This window comes from Moschus berezovskii, chromosome 13 (genome assembly GCF_049115385.1).
Source record: "Moschus berezovskii isolate FMDL1 chromosome 13, NW_MosBer_1.0, whole genome shotgun sequence".
Taxonomy (NCBI): Eukaryota; Metazoa; Chordata; class Mammalia; order Artiodactyla; family Moschidae; genus Moschus; species Moschus berezovskii.
The window spans coordinates 52995175-53011197 of NC_142472.1; the positions used below are offsets into that span (position 1 = coordinate 52995175).

The 16023-nt window shown below is 43.4% G+C and overlaps 1 protein-coding gene across 1 annotated transcript in view; it reads left to right on the forward strand.

The window, feature by feature from the left end:
• LOC129556377 (phospholipid-transporting ATPase IB) overlaps window positions 1–16023 on the forward strand; it is a 485203-nt gene that overhangs the window by 193044 nt on the left and 276136 nt on the right. The window lies entirely within an intron of this gene.

The window sequence follows — 16023 nt, forward strand, 5'->3', positions numbered from 1 at the left end:
ATGTGTGCCAACAAAGGCTGAATTTTGACAAATTGGAAAGGAAAATGTAGAAATTCCTGTTACATGATTATTTTACATTTTATATATTCTTTCTAGAAAATAATAATTTTGCATTTGACTTGATAGAATGATGAACTTAGTAGGGGCTCAAAATTTCTTACTGGTAGAGTTAGTCAATTGGAAATTCAAATTTGACAAGATTCTCAAATGGAAAAACGTCTTATGGTAAAGAATCTGTCTGCAATGTAGGAGACCCGGGTTTGATTCCTGGGTCAGGAAGATCCCCTGGAGAAGGGAATGGCAACCCACTCCGGTGTTCTTGCCTGGAGAATCCCATGGACAGAGGAACCTGGTGGGCTACAGTCCATGGGATCGCAAAGAATTGGACATGACTGACTACTAACACACTTTCAAGGCTCCCAAATGGAAAAATGTCTTATCTTCTATAGTCTTTTGGTTTTTGTTGTTTTGTGTTTTTAAAGAGTTTAGGAAACCCCTTACTCTTCTTTTCGTTTTTCTTTTCCTAGTGCCTTGGTGATGGAACAGAGTCCTCTCTTTCTCTTCCCTTCTAGAGAAGTCTGCCCAGATTGCCTCCAGGGGGCACCTGGCTAGTTTCCCTACTGGGTCCACAGCACACTACATGCCCTCCTGCTGGATCACACTCATCTTTTAAAAAATCTTCTGTCGTGGCATCACCATAGTCTAGAAATCTACCCACTCCTGTTGCCACCAGCTGTGTGTGGCTATTTAAATTAAAAGCAGTTGAAATGTTAGTTCCAATGTGGTTTCATCAGCCACATTTCAGGTGCTCCACGGCCATGTATGGACCAGACAGAAGAACACTGACATCCTCACAGAAAGTTCTATTGGTGATGCTGGTGTAACATCCATAACAGTTTCCTGTTTTTTAAAGCTTCACGTGTAAACACCTTAACCTGGCTTCTGAGCCTTCTGCAGTCTTGCTGTCTGTATAGACTGAGTATGACTCACTATCAGGTGGTGAGGAAAACCCACGGCTGGAGCTCCCAGGAGACTGGGTGGACCGGATGAGGCAGCTCATTCCTTTCTCAAGAACGGGTGCTCCAACAGGCAGGAGGTGGGTCTGAGGAAAGGTGTGAATGGGAAGTCAATTTAAGAAGTGTGGAAGATCTTGGTGAAGTATAGGGAACAAAGGGCAACCTCCTAGGCCATTTTCTTTTCCCAGAACAAGGAGAATAATTCCCATTCTCTGAACCACTGCAGGCTGATGGGTGAAGGGAATTTGTGTGGAAGCATTTTTTTTTGTTTGTTTAATTGAAGTCGGTATCACAGACTCAATGGACGTGAGTTTGAGCGAACTCCGGGAGATGGTGATGGACAGGGAAGTCTGGCATGGGGCGTCCATGGCGTCACAGAGTCACACGACTTAGTGACTGCATAACAAACAACAACAGCTGATTTTACAACGTTGTGTTACTTTCTGCTGTACAGCAGAGTGACTCAGTTATACCCATGTTTACATTCTTTTGTTCTTTTCCATCCTGGTTTATCACCGACTATTGAATATAGTTTCCTGTGCTATACAGTAGGACCTTGCTGTTTATCCATCTTATATAAGCTGGTTTGTATCTGCTAACTCCAAACTCCCAGTCCATCACCCTCCCTGCTTCCCTCTTGGCAACTGCAAGTCTTGGAAACAGTTGGTTTTAAAGTGACTGATTCTTTACAAGGGCCTCCAGGAACACTGGGAATTCTAGATGGGCTTTCTGGAGAACAGAGTCTTTGAAGGTTAAGAAATTCAAAAATAAAAGTAAAGATCTGTGTTCAGGCAGATGGACGTCCCCAGATCCAGGGCCTGAGGGTGGCAAAGGCATTGCAGGCTGGTTGTCTATGTGTCCCGTGACTCCGGACACATGAGAACCTGTGTCTTCAGTCCATTCTGTTAGAGCTGCCATATTGGAAGGTGTAAGTTCAGTTCAGTCACTCAGTTGTGTCTGACTCTTTGTGACCCCATGGACTGCAGCACGCCAGGCCTCCCTGTCCATTGTCAACTCCCGGAGTTTACCCAAACTCATGTCCTTCGAGTTGGTGATGCCATCCGACCATCTCATCCTCTGTCATCCCCTTCTCCTCCCACCTTCAATCTTTTCCAGCATCACGGTCTTTTCCAATGAATCAGTTCTTTGCATCAGGTGGCCAAAATATTGGAGTTTCAGCTTTAGTGTCAGTCCTTCCAGTGAAGGACTAAGTGTTGACATGTTAAAAGCTTTGTCACATATTGGATGCAACATGAAATATTTGTGTTGCCCTCACTCATGTTTTCTTTAAGTTTCCAAGCTGTGGTTACTCCAGAGATGGACAGGTGTGTGACTTTGGGTTAGCAGCCCGACCTGTGTGCATTCCTGCCGTCCTGGCCACCATGGGCTCCTGGCAAAGCCCCTCTGGCTGGGAAGAAAGCAGCGGGGAGCCCTTCTCGAAGTTTCCAGGGCCTCTCCAGAAACAGTGGTTTCTCCCAGTGGAAGAAGAGATGTGGTCCCGGTAGGAGCTGTGGACGGCCCTGCTTCCCCTCCATAGATTGGCCATTCCGTGCCTTCTCTTTTTACCTTCCCCCTCCTCATCTCACCAAGACCAAGTGCCTGGGTCCTCAAGAGCTGGAAGTGTGTGCAAACAGTGATCTGAGATGACAGGAGACAAGGGGAGCCTCAGGGCCTGTTCCCTTCCGTGCACCTTTCAGAACAGAGCGGGTGAGGGGACAGCTGTGGGTTGTTGGCTGGCCACGTGGTCTGTGAGACTAATACAGACCGAGTCTCTAGCGAGGGTGCTGGACCATAATCCAGGCCCAGAAGGACACTCTGGTCCTTGGCTGGTGCCGAGAAGCAAACCACGTCACATAGAAGCAAGATGAACACGTGTCGGCTTCTGCTTGTAACTGTGTGTGTAGCTGTAGCTGCAGGAAACTAACCTGGGGGGAACAGCTTGTGACTGCTGTTCTCTGTGACCCAGACAATGGCAGTAAGAAGTGCCACGGCGATTTTCATGAAGATGTGGCACCCTGGGGGCAGGGGCTTCTGGAGTTCCCCGTCGGCCTTGCCCCTTCCCCGTGGGTCTGTGGTTAACTGGACCCTCCATCCCCGCTCCTCCCCAGACACCTTGCAGTTCTGAGAGGGGTGACTAGGCCGCAGCCCGGCCCTGGCACCCCGTGCGCCCTCCAGCTGGAGTGGCCAAGCTGCCTGGAGTGCTCCCCAACCACTGGTTTTCTTACTCGTGCTGCTGCTTTAATTGGCCCCAGTTCTCTTCATCTGTTGTGAAAACTCTTGAAAATCATACGAGAGTCATTTCCCCCCTTCTTTATTGGGATTATTTTCTCTGCATGAGGTGCCATGGCTGGTGAGGAAACCTCTGCCCTCTGCTCAGTTTCTTGGCAAAGCCATCAACTGGTGGGTTTCTGCAGGGCAACCAATTGCGTTACCCCTGAGGAATGCTGGACCTGGTTAGTTCTCAGCTGCACGATGTCTTTCCCTGAAGTCCTCAGGCCATGGGGCCTGCTCTGAGGCTTCACATGTGCGGATTGGTTTGCTGCTGCTCTTGTTTAGTTGCTCAGTTGTGACCCCATGGACTGCAGCACTTGAGGCTTCCCTGTCCTTCACTGTTTCCCAGAGTTTGCCCAAACCCGTGTCCATTGAGTTGGTGATGCCCTCCAGCCATCTTGTCCATGCTGGTGGGTGGCACTTTGTAATTGGCCACAGATCCCACCGCCCCTCAGTGTCAGCTGTACTTTTATAACCTGTCTGGTGCCCTGAGGTCATTTATCTGCACATAGATACATTTGTGTGCAGATAAATGACCTCCCAAAGCACATTTTCAAGTTCTTCCCAACCAAAAGTCAATAGACAGATTTCTATTCAGTTTATTCAGTTGACCCTTGACCTGTCATTAGAGCAGGGGTTAGGGACACCTACCCCTGAGTAGTTGAAGATCTATATTCTACTATCTCTGCCTCAAAAACAAAGGAATGTTTTTCAACTCAACTCATTCAAATGCACAAAGTTGAAACGTTTGGGGTAGACTCAAACCCTCCTTTTTCTGATTTTACATTTTGTGATCTCTAACAATATCAAAATGTTTCCCCATTTAGTTAATTTAAAGATCTATAAAATGAGAATATAAGCACTACATTTATTGGAAACCCTATAAATGTTTAAAACTCCATATAAGTGGACCCGCACAGTGCAAAACCCATGTTGTTCAAGGATCAATTGTATTTGTATTTATCTCTCCACTATCTTCTGATAGTGGTTTAAAATGAACAGTTGAGGGGATTTCCCTCGCGGTCCAGTGGTTAAGGTTCCACTGCAGGGGGCATGGGTTCGATCCTAGGTCAGGGAACTAAGATCCCACATGCCAAGCAGTGTGGCCAAAAAAAAGAAAGTTGAAAATGAAGAGTTGAAACAACATTCACGAAAGGAAATAAAACTGCTGAAGGATCGACTAGGAAGGCTTAGGGCCAGGATTACAGATTAACTGCTTTATTAGTCTGTTGGTTGGTGACGTTGATCTTAATGACTGCGTTTAGGGTGGGAAGCTGACTGAGTGAACAGTCCTGGTATTGAATGACCTTGGTTTCACTGCTTTTGATCTTACTGGAAAGATCTTTTGCTGCTAGGTTTCCCTTCTTCCCCAAATGCTGCTGAATTAACACAAGCAAAATCGTCTCCATTTCACATACTTCTCTTATTTGTTCTCTTGAAAGTGTTGATCTCGCGACTGGCTACAGCCTGAGCCTGGCTGGCAGTGGTGTGATCAGTTCCTCCCCACGTTCCTGTCTGTGGTCAAGGGCTGTCTTCTGGAAAGGCCGTATCAAGTTCGTCCTCTGTTGTGAATGAAAATAATCAGTTGGTGAAAGCCCAGAATTAGAACCCTCTTGGTATATTTATTTCTGTGTCTCAAGAATTCTGATTTAAAGCAGACATTATTTCAAGTCATGTGAACAGTAGGTCGTTCAGGAGTCTTGGATGAATCAATGTTTTCTTCCCTTCTCTGTAAGAAAATGTATTTAAAGGAAAGGTCAAATCTAGCCTGGATTTAGAACCTATTAAATGTGGGTCTGGAGGAAAGAGCTGCTACTCTTTTAAATTTTTTTCTACATAGTTTTCAAGCACTAGGGACACTCTGGTCTTCTGCATATCATCATTTCATGCTTATTTCTGGTGTTGGTATTTTTCTTTTCTTCTGGGGTGTAGCACAGATACCTAGTGAATTTGAGCCCATGTGGGTCTTGGGCTTGTTCAAAGAATAAATTGTTCAAGGAATAAATTAAGCCTTTAAAAATCATCTTGGAGGAGTTTATTAGGCTTTGAACTGCATCTGAGAAGAATGGATCAGTGCCCCTTGTTTAATTTAGAGGCTCAGAAGTCAAACTCTGTGTCCACCCGTCCTGCCCTCCCCTGATCCCTCCAGCTGCCCCCAGCTCCATGAAGGTGGTCTAGCTATTGTTGGAGGTGATGGCCCCTCCCACAGCCTTACTCTGTTACCAACCCCCCTGGTACTTCTGCTGCAGAGAAGTCTCCAATCCCACACTTCCCAGCCCAGCCTCGTGCCCTCTGCGGCTGTTGGCACAGACCCTGGACTGGTCTTCCGCTCCCCACCCATGGCTCCCTTCCCTAAGCTCTCGTCGCTCAGGAAAGATTGCCGCATACTCTGCAGGTCAGGCTCAGAGAAAGGCCGTGGGGAAGGCATCAGTCAAGGGAAGAGGTCACCTGTGGAAACGTGACCTTTCCTACGCTCTTTACTGATTTATTTGGTTTTATTTTTTCATTTTTCAAATGCGTATGCCGTGGAGTACACCCCTGGCTTTTCTGACCGGAGACTATCGCTTAGAAAGTGTTTAAGTGTGCAGCAGTGTCCACGAAGACATCAGATGTTTTCCTAACAGAGCTGAGGGTGTGTGAACAGCTGGCCTCTCCTCTCACGTGACAGATTCTTCTCCCAACGACTGCTGATTCGAGAAGTGCAGAGGACCTGTGGGCAGACTCTTTGTAGAACCGGGCCGGGGTGAGTCGGCTCTGGGGGCAGCCAGGCCCAGTCCTCCTCCAGTGCTCCTGCCTCAGTGCCCCCAAAGGAGAGCCCGTGGTCCCTTCTTCCTGCGGGTGACACTCTTCACTGCCTGCTTGCACAGCCCACAGCTGCCACACATGCCACACACAGGTCATTTTTATGATCTGCCTTCACTGTTTCTCTTTCAGAAATTTTTTTTACCCTCTCTGTGGCTCACACAAGTCTAAACACAGTCTGCACACGTTATAATTCCTCTCGGAGTCCAGAAGCCTTTAGAAGTAGGAAGGGCAAAGGCCGTATCATCGAAATATTAATGTTAAAAGCTTAAACCTCCAATGTCAGGAAATTAACTAATGTTATGATCACTTTTTACATGGCATCATAAGGTTTATTTTAAAAGTTAGCCTGTGTTTTTAAAGAATCTGGTCTGATCATACTACAAATCAGTAGTTCAAGAACGGAGATGATTTTGTAGCAGTTGCAATGTGCTCCGCATGAGGACATGACAGATGTTAGCATTTGTCACTGAGGAGCAAGTTAGGCCTTTAGTTTGTAATTGGTATTTTATCTGTTTTTTAATTGAAGTATAGTTGATTTGCAGTGTTGCATTAGTTTCAGCTGTACAGCAAAGTGTCAGTTAAACATATACATGTACCTATGTATATATGTTGGGCTTCCCAGATGGCTCAGTGGTACAGAATCTGCTTGTCAATGCAGGAGACACAGGAGACTCAGGTTTGATCCCTGGGTCAGGAAGATCCCCTGGAGGAAATGGTAACCCACTCCAATATTCTTGCCTGGGAAATCCCATAGACAGAGGGACCTGGTGGGCTACAGTCCATGGGGTTGCAGAGTTGGACACAACTGAGCACACACCAAGCATATACACATGCCCAGAAATACCTGGACTTATGAATTTAATATCTATACTATAATCAATATTTTATAATAATCTATAAGGGAAAAGACTCTGAAAAAAATCTAGAATATATATATATATATATATGTATATATAGAGAGAAGAATATTTACTAGATTCTTTTTCAGATACTTTCCCCTTATAGATTATTATAAAATATTGACTATAATTCCCTGTGTTGTACAGTAGGTCCGTTGAGATATGTCATCTTTCCCATGTGAGATTGATAGCACTGTTTTCCTTTGCCAAACTTTACCTGATGTAGTTAATCACACAGTTCATTAGAAATACTCTACCAACTTTTTCTGTAATACTTTTCTTTTTGCATTTCTCAGCTCAGTCACCATTGTATTTGCTTTGGGCACTTTGTAATTCCTCCAAGAACCAAGGCAACTTTAGAAATAGTGAAGTGTGATGACTGTGTCATAGATAGGTTATAAGTTAAAAATGTAAATCTGCAAAGGTAAGGAAATTAAGCAATTAAGCTGAGGTTGTTATGTGGAGTGTAAAATTATTCCTGGTGAGTGTTTTTTTTTTTTTTTTGTGGTTGGGGTGGGGGATAAGGCCCAGGAATTTTGGAGTCCAGGAGGTACTTTAGTGATAAATGTGTTATTTGTGACTCTTTCAGAATCACTGATGATGCTTACATCTTTTTTTCCTGTTGTATTTATCTGTGAGTTCTTTATCTTTTTATTTTTATTAAAGTCTAATTGATTTACAGTGTTGTTACTTTTTGCTGTGCAGCCAAGTGACTCAGTGACATATACATATGTTCTTTTCATATTCTTTTCCAGTATGATTGATCACAGGATATTGGATGTAGTTCCCTGTGCTCCACAGTAGGACCTTGTTGTTTATCTATTGTGATGATTGTAAATATGATTCACCATGTCCCCAAAATAGACAGCTACTTCCTGAGACCCAGCCTGGACAGATGTGTGAGAAGCGACTGTTGCATGGAATTATAGAGGGTCGTTTTCTACACAGCTGAGTGATCACTCACAAATGCAGATGTCACATTCTTCTTGCAAGAGGGTCATGCTTTGAAGTCGTTTCTTAAAGAAAAAGGTTATCTCTTTTCTCCAAAATTGCCAAAAGGATCCATAGTTGAAGTTCAAATACCAAATGCTTTTTCATGCATCTACATTATTTCTGAGATGTTATTATACACAGTTGGGCTTCCCTTGTGGCTCAGCTGGTAAAGAATCTGCCTGCAATGTGGGAGACCTAGGTTCCATCCCTGGGTTGGGACTATCTCCTGGAGAGAATGGTTACCCACTCCAGTATTCTGGCCTGGAGAATTCCATGAACTGTGTAGTACATGGGGTTGCAAAGAGTGAGTGACTTTCACTTCACTACACACAGTTATGCAAGAAGCATATCTGTTCAGTCTATAAAAGGATTCCTGGTGCTAAAACCAAAATATGCTTTTTTGGAAGAAAATAAGCATATTTGGGTTGCTACTTAATATCCTTTGAGAAGTAAAAGGAAGTACATATTTTCAGGGAGTTTTTTAACCTTGGTGATGTGAACTGTGTCACAATTTAGTTGAATTTTCTTTCAATAAATAGTGGAGACCGATAGTTTTCAAACTTTCTAGGCTCTTAAGCCTCAGTGAATAAATGGTCTCTTTCTTATAAATGGTACTTGTGGGTGAGTGGCTGCTGCCGGTTTCTTTCACACGCCCCACTTGCTGAACCTCTTTTCTAACACTGCTGCGGCTGCCTTTTCAGGAAATCATGGATCTTTGTGGATGTGAAATGTAGAAAGAAAAGAAGAACCTGAAAAAATAGAGTGTTCTGGCCCTGAAGAGAGATTCTTGGTGCTAGCCTATGTACATGGCTGTTATTAGTCAGTCAGTGTTAATTGCTCGATCGTGTCCCACTCTTTGTGACCCCATGGACTGTAACCTGCCAGGCTTCTCTGTCCAACTCTCCAGCCAAGAATACTTGAGTGGGTTGCTATTTGTTTCTCAAGGGGATCTTCTTGACCCAGGGATCAAACCCGGGTCTCCTGCGTTGCAGGTGGATTCTTTACCATCTGAGCACATTACCCTACGTAGTGTCTCCCATGTATTATGTGAATTATTCCACTGCACTTGTTGCATGTCATGAATTCCAGCAAATAGAAGTCTGTTTAATTCTTTAAGCATCCAAAGATATTTCAAACTGTCAGTCATTTGAGAAATGCAAATGAAAACTACTAAATCTAACACTACCTATCTATTAGAATGGCTGACATTAGCAAGACGGATGGTGTCAGTCAGTGTGGACAAGGGTGAGGCATAGTTGGAAAGCTCAGCTGGGACTGGTGAGAAGGCAAAATGATAACAACCACTTTGGAAAAGATTCTGTTTCCGTAAAGTAAACATGTGTGTGTTCTGTATGTATCTGTATAGATGGTAAGACAGAGTAATTCCAGTTTGGGAATCTACCAAAGAAAAATAAAAACGTATGTCGGCACAAAGACTAGTATTTAGTAAAATTAATTCAGAATATCCTAAAACTAGAAACAGTCCCCATGTGTAATAACAGGTGAGTGAACGATTGTGGTGTAGTCATACATTGGAATACCACTTGGAAACAAAAAGGAATACGCTATTGGTAAGTGCGTAAATATTGGACAGATTTCAAAAGATTGGGCTGAATGGATAGGTGAGACATAAATGACGAAACTGATTCTATTTATATGGCTTTCCAGAAAAGGAAAAACTGTAGTAACGGAAGTGGCCAAAGGGTGGCAGAGGAAGGGGTGAAATTGCCTGTGGAGTGTTGGGTGGGGACATTTTGGAGTGATGGAGATCGGTATTTTAATGGTAGAAGAGGTTGCGTGACCAAGTTGTAGAGAGATTCTTGGGGCTGGCCTTTGTCCTCCACTGTTAGCGTTGTTTAGTCACTCAGTCATGTCCAGCTGTTTTCGACCCCATGGACTGTAGCCCACCAGGCTCCTCTGTCCATGGGATTTCCCAGGCAAGAATACTGGAGTGGGTTGCCATTTCCATCTCCAGGGAGTCTTCCCAACCCAGGGATTGAACCCACGTCTCCTGCATTGGCAGGTGAATTCTTTACTGCTGAGCCAGCAGGGAAGCTCTGCTGTTATTACCCTACACAAAAATATCTCTGTGCACTACTTGAATTATTCTACTTCATTTAGTTTTATGTCTTGAAATCCTTTTGTATTCTTTTGGCAAAACTCATTGAATTGTACACTTAAAGTGGCTCAATTTTGTGTTAATTATAACCCAACGAAGCTGATTAACAAAGCCAAACCAAACAAACCTCTGGATAGGCTTTTGTGCTTGTGCAAATTTGGTAAATTGGGTTGGTTGACTCTGAGATTAATTTTTTTAAATCAGAAATGCAACCTTTCTATAGAGGGTGGAGATGGCCGGTGCAGGGACAGGCCTGATGGGAGTGGGGGATGGGGTAAAAGGTGATGTGAGGATACCTGACAGGCACCTTGTGTTTGTATTAATAGCAAGAGACCAAGTGATTTCTTGAGGATGTTTGCTTCATGCCTGTGATATATCATGCCATTTTTCCTGGAATTGTTTGTGTTATAGGAAGTCTTTGAAATGTTACACATCTAACAGATTCCTCTTCTCTTGAACCTTTGGACCATAGGATGACCACGAGCCTAAGAGGCTCGCGAGCTCAAAGTTCCCTCAGGAGAAGGTGGTTTGCCCTCGAATGTGAAGGCTGTGCAAGTTCTTGAGTGTGATTTGATTGAGTTGCCGCCCCTGAAACTCAAGCCCTCCCGGCTTTTCAGCATCGTCAGCTCTGAGCAAGTTGGAATTTATAGAACATCAAAGTGAGAGCTGAGGCAGCTGCTGCTAGCAGGGCAATCTCAGACATTCCTTAGGACACTGCCAAGGTCAGGGAAGGGGAGAGTGACCCTCCTGGACAGAGTCCAGTGCTCGTGCACTGTTTAGTTTTGAGGAAAGATTCCTGCTATCTGCAGACTGGTAGTCATGCATCCAGGGTCTAGAAATGGTTGTCTCTCCTGGTTTGTTTATTAAATCTAAAGTCAGAACAGTAGCGCCACCTTCCAAATCCCATCTGCCTGTAGGCTGAGCGGGGTGCACTTCAGCTGTGCTCAGGGGCCATCTGATGAACATCTGATCTGTGAATCTGCACAGGAGAACCATTTCCTGAGATCACAGGGTAGCACGGTCTACGTTGTTTATCTAATCATATTTAAAAACCCGGAAAGGCAGAGGCAAAGACTGACTTTATTGATAAGAAGTGCAGGGTTCATTGTACAGCATGTCTGGGTAAAAGTGTCTGGTATGATTCAGGGATCAATCTATACTCAGAGTTGCCCACTTTTGGCTTTAAGTCTTGTGTGCTTTTAATTGTGAAGGAAAATGGAGAATGTGTATGCAAAGCTGGAAATGTAATTTTTCATAGCAATGCCTAAAAGGCAAATTCTAACAAAGAATTTCGGAATGTTTTGCATCTTTCAGGCAATGAAACCCCAGCCCCAATTCCCTCTGCCCTTCGTAACAGCCATGTCTATTGTAACTTTCTGTAATTGGTTTTTTATTAAAATAAGAGAGTGTAGTATAAATTTTAGCAACTAGGCTAAATAGGTATTAACAGGCCCTGGGATCCAACCACAATTTGTAACATCGTTCCTTTGGGAGAATGGATTCTAAGTGCCCCATAACTAACTTACAAATAGACTTTTGAATCATAGTCCATTTGAGAATAAGGAACTGTTTGTGATAGTAATACCTCCGATTGGCTGGCTCCAGAATTACACAGAAGGGACCTATATTCTGCCACACATGTGTGGTGAGCCGAGCTAGTCTGGGTTTGATCAAAGATTATTGCTGAGTGGGCATTGAAAGCGTAGGAATTAAAACCAAAGTAGAGACTGGAGACAAGTCAAGGGTGGAGTTGGAAGGATGGGCCTGGAGGGGCTTTAGTGGTAGGAAAGGTTTTTAATCTCAAAGGTGCAGATGTGATTCTGAGCCAATGAAATGAGGGGAGAACAGGTGACAAGGGTGGTTAAGTGTAGAAAACGTTGAAGACAAAAAGGCTAGAATAGGAGGGGGAAGGTGAATCAAGAACCAGTCATTTTTTTTAAACCTGGAAATATAAATTACGTTTTAATTGGTTTGCAAATATTCTTATTAAATTAGAGAAGGTGAGTTATACCCTTATCTCTTTTATAGTTGATATTATTTCCCATACATATTATGGATTTTACTGAGAAGTGTTAAATTTAGTGGCATTCTTTAAAAAAATGAAAGAATTTCATTTGTAGCAATATGGTTGGATCTGGAAATTATTATACTAAGTGAAGTAAGTCAAAGACAAACTCCATTGATATCACTTATATATGTCCATGGGGTCGCAAAGAGTCGGACACCACTGAGCTGCTGAACAACAATAAATACGTGGAATCCAAAAAAATGATACAAATTAAAAATGAACCAATTTGTAAAACAGAAATAGACCCATATTCATGGAAATCAAACTCATGAAGAACCAGACATTTTTAAGGAAATGTAGTGTTAAATGTGCCAGTAAGGCTGGATAGCTCACGTCTTCCAGACAAACAAATGCCTCCAAGACCTATAAATAATCTCTTAAAGATACCACACTGAAGGATTAGCTGAGACTCATTCATTTACAGAGTCAGCACATTTACTGAGCACCTGCTCTGGGCTTGCATGATCCCAGTTTGGCAAAGGAAGTTTCTGCCTTCATCGAATTTACAATTGAGTACAGTTCCAGCCAGACTCAAAGATGAGCCAGAGCTGGCTGGGGCAGGATGTTGGTGAGACCTATACTCTGCCCGTAAGAATATTAGGTTTTTATTCACTCTTCTGTGTGTGTATTTGCTACCCTGATGGTATAGTAGGACTTCTGGGGGTATATACACCCCCAAAGCATAGTAAGTACTCGAGTAACCACATCTTGGTTGGTTGATGGTAATAGGTCTGACTCATGTAATTGCTTAGTTGAACCCTTTTTATTCATGGGGAAACTTGTATTTGTTAATGTACTACGCTCTACCAGTGTATGAGAAATTGCCCAAACAATGGAATATGAACATGAAATCTCTTTTTTAAAACATGCTTTTTGGTAACATTTAGTGTTCTTACTGCAAGTGGAGAGCTTGCTCACCCTGTTTTTATAGGGTGTAGTTCAGCATAGCCAATGGGCACCACCCGCCCCAGTGGCCATGCCCTGCTCACCCTAATTCCGTGTATTCATGGCCTTGTCTCCCATGTTGCATATATCTGACACCGCCCTTGCCACACTGGAGTAGAAGGCTCATTCCAGACAGTAAATGTGATGGGTTATTGCTTGTTCAGTGACCGTGTCCTCCCGGTCCTTTCATCTCTGTGTCCACTACTCCAAGAAGAGTGCTGCATCATCTGTGAATTCACCGAGTGGCCTTCTGTCTTAGCTCAGGCTGCTGTCACAAAAGTACATAGTCTGATGGCCTAGACAACAGGAACTCTCTCCTCATGGTTGTGAAAGCTGGAAGACCAGGACCCAGGAGGAGACCCAGTGTCTGATGTGGGCCTTCTTCCTGGTTTGTCTTCATGAGGGTTGAGAGGGGAAGGGAAAGAAAAGAAGTTCTCCTATCTCTTCTCCTAAAGGCACAATGGGGTTATTATGGGCTCATTGAATTCTGTCCTTTGTGCATCTTATCTCGGGCCACTGTCCTGCTTTTCTCCATCTTGAACCCCCAAGGGTATACAGTCAGGGGCAGCTGTGGTGGCTGATGATTTGATGACTGCAACACCCTTTATTTACTGACATGGCAGGTGACATTTTTGGTCCATACCATCTTGGGCCTAGTTGGTTTTAACCAGTTTTATTCTCTGCAGCTTCTTCCTAAAACTTAGATAAGAGCAACTGATTGACATTTGAGGGAGGGGCTGGGGTATGAAGGGCTTCCCTGGTGGCTCAGTCATTAAAGAATCTGCCGGCAATGCAGGACACTTGCGTTCAATCTCTGGGTCAGGAAGATCCCCCAGAGAAGGCTATGGCAACCCACTCCAGTAAACATTACCTGGAGAATCCCATGGACAGAGGAGTCTGGCAGTCTGTAGTCCATGGGTTCACACAGAGTTAGACACAACTGCATGACTAACTTTCACTTCAGGGTGTGATTCCAGGGGAGCAGCCTTGGTAACCCTGGAGCATATTTTATCAGCACATTTCTGCCATCATGTGCCCTTTGCTCAGACTTCTTCTGGGCCCACTCCGCATTTAATGCCTGAACCTCCACGGACCACATCTGCAAACCCATTCTCATTGCTGTGGTGAGAAGATTCCCAGGAGGATGCTCTGGCCACTGTGCACTGACCCAGGCAGGCACGCCCTCCAGAATTGCCTGGACCTGTCTGAGTTCCCCTGGAGACATCCCCAGACTGCCAGGCTGGAGTTTCCCTAAGTGGTTGGAATTGTCTTCTCTACCCAAATTCTGAGGGACAGGCTGTTGGCACAGATAAAGTAAACATAGATGTTTTGTTTGAGATTCAGAATTACCCAACTCACCAACAGTAAGAAGCATAAAGTGTCCTTTATTTTTATTTTTAGTAGGAGCCCATTTAATTTTTTTTTTCTTAGAGCATTATTTTATGACTTCCTCTATTACCACGTTGACAAAGCAGGTCTTGTCACGGATGGCATTCATTCACTGCCTGAAGTGGCAGAGATGTGTGTTTTCCTTGATGTGGGAAGTCCTTATTGAATAAATAGTAACAGGAAGAGGAATGGGTTTGACTGGATGCCTATTATGTGCCAAGTAGGTTACGCTGAGTAACTCATTTTTCATAAGAAAGGCACTATGAAGTGAGTATTCTTAGCTCCACTTTACACTCGAGGAAACTGCTATTTAAAGAGGTTTTGCATCTTGCCCAAGGTCACAGAGGCAATAAGGGGAGAGTTGGGACCAGACCACAGGTCACTTGACCATAGAAGGACAATTGTGCCTTAGATGCATCTTTTTTGAAATTAATTTCTCCTGGAGTATGAGTTTGAACTCCGGGAGTTGGTGATGGACAGGGAGGCCTGGCGTGCTGTGATTCATGGGGTCGCAAAGAGTCGGACATGACTGAGTGACTGAACTGAACTGAACTGATAGTTGCTTTACAGTGTGGTTAGTTTCTGCTGCACAGCAAAGTCTTTTTGATATTGACAGCCTCCTGTTGAGAAGGAAAACTGAGTAGTCAGACAGTAGAACCTGCTTCTTACCTTGAGATGGTAGCTGATCCTCAGTTTAACGAGGGGTAGAAGAATTCCAGTTCATTCTACATGTTTCTACATGTTATGTTATCAGATGACAAATTTATATATATATATATATATCACTTAATAGCTGAAAGACAGTTGTCCAAACAGAGTAATTTCAGCCGACTGGTATACTTCCCTGATTAATTTAAAGCAGGTTTTTATTATGAGCCCAAAATATCTTCTTATATTTGAACTGGATATCCTATTCATAATCATGAATTCCCTAGGGAGATCAGAACATCCTTTTTTTTTAATCTTAAAAATGGTTCTATAATGAACTTATGGTTGCTGGAGGGAAAGGATGAGGGGAAGGGATAGTTAGGGAGCTTGGGTTGGACATGTACATACTTTTTCTATTTAAAATGGGCTATCAGCAAGGAGCTGGTGTATAGCACAGAGAATTCTGTTTAATAGTTATGCGGCAGCCTGGATGAGAGAGGAGTTTGGGGGAGAATGGATACATGTACATGCTGGGCTGAGTCCCTTTGCTGTCCATCTGAAATTCACAACATTGTTAATTGGCTATACTCCAGTACTAAATAAAAAGTTTTAAAAAATGGTTCTATGCTTTAATTCCATCTGATAATAGATATCACACTAAAACACTCAGGCTGGTAGTAACGTTTTAAAAGGTACTGGTGATTTAATTTGGTTGAATATATTTTGTAACATGAAAAAAATTATCAATTCGTTTCTTACTCCAATGATTCATGAAGAAAAATGGTTTAATATGCAGACCTCAGCAAAGAAAAGAAAGGGACCTTTTGCGTTATTTTTATATCCTCTAATTTCTTTTTCATGCTTTGAAGA